Source organism: Sapajus apella, unplaced genomic scaffold (assembly GCF_009761245.1).
Source record: "Sapajus apella isolate SASKATOON/1434 unplaced genomic scaffold, GSC_monkey_1.0 scaffold105, whole genome shotgun sequence".
Classification (NCBI taxonomy): Eukaryota; Metazoa; Chordata; class Mammalia; order Primates; family Cebidae; genus Sapajus; species Sapajus apella.
The window spans coordinates 3,564,761-3,569,943 of NW_022437045.1; positions in this window are offsets into that span (position 1 = coordinate 3,564,761).

Here is a 5,183-nt window from a genome sequence, read left to right on the forward strand (position 1 = left end):
GCCAGGCGAATTTTTTGTATTTTTAGTAGAGACGCGGTTTCACCATGCTGGCCAGGCTGGTCTCAAATTCCTGACCTCAGGTGATCCACCTGCCTCAGCCTCCCAAATTGCTGAGATTACAGGCATGAGCCACTGTGCCCATCTAAAAGTGAGGGTTTCTTTAAACCCTACCAAGGAGAATTTTTTATTTTGAAATTCTATCTTGGGCTGGAAATTGATTGATCAGAACTTGCCATTTGTTCTTTTCAATACATAAATCATACCTAGCAACAACAACCTGATGCCATAGTCCTTATGCTTATTATTTCCCCCTGTATCTCTCAAATGCCAGAAAGCTGGCAGCATAAAAACTAATACAGTCCCTTCTGCCTGTATTATATCCAATTTGTTACAGGTGATAATCTCATCAACTACAATGATATATTATGTCAGGGCTATCAACACCTTATCTGTTAGAAATGATGAGGCTCTTTATTGCTATTTGAGCAATGAGTGAGCCAGCATCATTATGTTATTCATGCAGGCTATTCCCTAGAACCAATTTTGTTATTAATTCTCTTAGGTACCAGAAATAGATCTTAAGACCTTAAGATAATGCATGTTAATTATTGAAGAGATACAGAAGCTGGGTAACTATATTTTATGAATCTTTTCTGAAATAGCCAACATAACATTTATTACAACAAAGAAATAAATTAAAGGATGGCATCCTCATGTGCTGTACTATTTTTTTTTTTTACCATTTATATTTTCATTTTTTTCAACTTTTATTTTAAGTGCCAGGGTACATGTGTAGGATGTGCAAGTTTGTTACATAGGTAAATGTCTGCCATGATTGTTTGCTGCACAGATCAACTCATCATCTAAGTATTAAGCCCAGCATCTATTAAGCTATTCTTTCTGATGCTCTCCCTCTCTCCATGTACTACCCCCCAAAAGGCCCCAGTGTGTGGTATTCCCTTCCATGTGTTCTCACTGTTCAGCTACTACTTGTAAGTGAGAATATGCAGTGTTTGGTTTTCTGTTCTTGTGTTAGTTTGCTGAAGATGAAACAGCTTCCAGTTCCATCCATGTCCCTACAAAGGACATGCTCTTATTCCTTTTTATGGCTGCATAGTACTCCATGATGTGTATGTACCACACTTTCTTTATCCAGTCTATTATTGATGGGCATTTGGGTTGATTCCATGTCTTTGCTATTGTGATTAGTGCTGCAATGAATGTACTGTACGTGTGCATGTATCTTTATAATAGAATTATTTATATTTCTTTGGGTGTATATCCATGAGATTACTGGGTCAAATGATACTTCCGCTTCTAGATCTTTCAGGAATCACCATACTGTCCTCCACAATGGTTGAACTAATTTACACTCCCACCAACAGTGTAAAAGAGTTCCTTTCTCTCTGCAACGTCACCAGCATATGTTGTTTCTTAACTTTAATAATCACCATTCTGACTGGTGAGAGATGCTATCTCATTGTGGTTTTGATTTGCATTTCTCTAATGACTAGTGATGTTGAGCTCTTTTTCATATGTTTATTGGCTGCACAAATGTCTTCTTTAGAGAAGTGTCTGTTCATGTCCTTTGCCCACTTCTTAATGGGGTTGTATTTTTCTTGTATTACCAATACGCCAGTTTCCTTTTTAATCTAGTATACTATATCCATTCCTTTGCAGAACCTCTTTTCCAACCGAAAACATTGAATGAACATGTAATCAGGCCCTATCCAACCATGTCATTACATCATCACTCTGGTACAGTGAATGACCCAGAGACTGCCACAGAACACGTATGAAGTTGATTTAAGTCCTCCAGAGTGCTAGGGAAAAAAAGGAGGCTTAATTGCTGACTCTATGGAGATGTTCTAGTCTGAGACATCTATGAGAATTCCTCCCTTCTGTACCATATTAAGAAAAAAATGTAGCTTAACACAGAGAGAATTAAAACTGAGAAACTGAGAGTTTCTATGATAATGATTGTGCCCTAGATCCAGGCCCATGTCACTGATTACTTCACAAGTATATGGGCCAAAACATTCTAATTTTTAAATTTCTATATGGGCTTGTCTTGATTAAAGGTGAAAGGGTGAGATTGTTTCCTTAGTAAACTGAAAGTGTTAACATAATGAATTATATTGAAATGAAAAACAGAAACGAATCGCGAAGAAAACAGAATAATATAGGTAAAATTATGAAATAAAATAGTTACTAACCTAGTATTAGAAAACTAGTAAAAATATCTTCCAAAGATGAAAATGAAATCAAAATATTTCAGACAAACAAATAGAGAAAATTTTCAATGAACAGACTAGAATTAAAATAAATGCTTACAGATGTTTTTGAGGAAAAGATGAATGATTTCAGACATAAGTAAACAAAGGAACAAATAACAGAATACATAGTGAATTTGTAGAAAAATTTACATGAATTTTAATTGTGCAGAATAGTAAGGAAAGTGTTATCAATGTTAAAAATTTGATTAAAATATATATGTCAAAAATAGTGCAAATATGAGAGTGGATTAAGATAATTAAAGTGTTTTAAAATGCTTATATTGTCTGAGAAGTAACAAAAGTACTAATCTATAGTAGAAGCTAATACATCAAGATTTTATGTTGTAATTGTTAGTAAAATCACTAAAGAATAGTAAGGAAATGTACAAAGGATAAGAAAATAAAGGGGTAAGATTGAAAAGTAAAATTTCATATTTCAAAAGAAACTAAAGAGAAAAGATAATGTAAAACAAACAGGAAAAATAGAAGAAAAACTGTAATACAAGAGATTTAGACTCAAATATTTGAATAATTCCATTAAATATTGTGGAGTAAATGCTCCAAATAAAAGTAAAAAACTTACAGATTCATTGAACGAAATGAAACCAATTATATACAGCGTATGTAAGACATACCTTAAAGTAATAAAACAGAAAAATGGGAATAAAGAAACTACAATAAAGATATACCAAGTAAACACTCTCTTATAGCAAGCAAACACTATCTCACCTTATTCCTGACTTCTATCCTTTAAATGGTGTTATTATATAATTTCAGATAAAATTGACTTTAAGTCCAAAAGCCTTATTAAAAATATACATGCTCTAATAGTATACACCAACAACCTGTGAACTATGCTCCATCTCCTGTTTTTATAAAGTTTTATTAAAACACAGCCACATCAATTTATTTTTATGTATTAGACATGGTTGTGTTTATGCTAGATTACAGAGTTAAGTAGTTGCAGCAAAAACTATATGTTCTGCAAAGCATAAAATTTTTACTATCTGGTCGATTTACAGAAAAATGTCTATTCAAAATTTATATATTATAAAAGTAAAGAGCTAGACAAAAAATGGATAAGCCCACAAACATTTTGCTAGGTTTTTAATGTATCACTTTCACAAAAATTAAAGAATTACTATGGATAAGGAAGATTTGAGCAAGCAAAAAATGAAATAGAGCAAATTTATATATTAAGAACACAACACTCAGAACCTGCAATTTTTTTCAGGTAGATATAAAAAGAAATTAACAAATGTTAAAGAGGTGAAATAATACAGCAAAAAATTCTAACCACAATGAATTAAGGTGACAAAAATAAGAGAATTGTAAAATCTTCAAATGTTTGAAAATTAAACAATATAATTCTAAATATTCCATGCATCAAAGAAGCCACAGGTGAAATAGTGAAATCATTTGTACTAAATAATAGTGAAATTATTACAAGTTATTTCATATCACAATTGGTTGAATTCATCTCAAGCCATGGTTAGAAATTTATAATGGTAAATGCATACATTAGAAAAGGATGAAAGAAAATCAACCATATGAGCATCCATCTCAGGGATTTAGCAAAATAACTGTAAGTTAAATGCAAAGAAGTAGATAGAAGGAAATGACAACCAGAAAAGACTGTATTAGTAAAATGTAACACGGATAGAGAAAATTAGTAGTCACTTACAAATGGGAAGTATATCTGAAAGACCTCACAGATGTTAGTGAGACCACAAAGAGATGTTAGAATTTTGTGACAAAAAATTGCAACTTTATTTGAAGTGGAAGCATTTGCAGAAAAATGCAACTGACCGAAATCAACACAGAAAAAAATAGATCTATGAAAGCTAATACTTCCATTAAAGACATTGAATCTGTGTTTAACATTTTTTCTCAAATCACTAGACAAGATGGATGGCTTCAAGTCAATGGCCTGACTTCGATGTGCACATTTTCTGAGAGGCCTGATATATATTTAGAATACTATTGGAAAGTAATTTTTAAAATAGACATGCTTTGTGTTTTTGCAGTACTAAAGGGTATTTTTGTTGAGTGACTAACCTATTGAATTTATTTAGTATCCATCACAGATACTATCACATGCACACACCCTCAATAAGGCCAAATTTTGATGTGTTACTTTTCTAGAATGAAGAACATCGTTTTTATTAATGTAAATCACAAAGAGAGAATTAAAAATTTACCAAATTATGGATGCTGTAGAAGTTTGAATACAAATAAAACGATATTGTGTTTTTTATTTCTTTTTTTATTTGTTAAAAATAATGGATAAAAACTGCAATTACTTTTACACTAACCTAACATAATAGGCTAAGTAAAGCCAAATTATAAGAATTTTATTCTTTTTTGTTTGCACTTTTCCTTTTCTGGCAAATCATATAAACTAAAGGACATTTAATGATCTTAAAATCAAAATGTGATTTTATAAATATTATTTTATGACTGATCTTTAACATATGACATTTAGTGATGCTGGCTGCCTCATCAAATAATTTATCTGATGTGCTACCATACCATTAGACTATTGCACTGGAAACATTTACAGGGGTCAGAAGATGCTCTTTCTTTGTAAATAAGGAAGAACATCAAAGCGGTAATATGTTTTTATTATAGATTTTCCTTTCATTAAGTCACTTGATCCTTATTTTTCTTTATTTGAAAATGTTGATTATTCAAAACGGTACTCCAAGTTTACCAAGCATTTAATGACTGAAGTGAAAGTGGTCATAAGTATAGTTTGAAAGAACCACATTCTATAGGGACATTTCTGAAATTTTCTAGGACTGAAAAAACATTCTATCATATAGAGAAATGTCTATTTTCTTTTCTACACGAAAACAGAACCAACCTTAAACATAGGCAAAATCAATAATTATTTCTACTGTACAG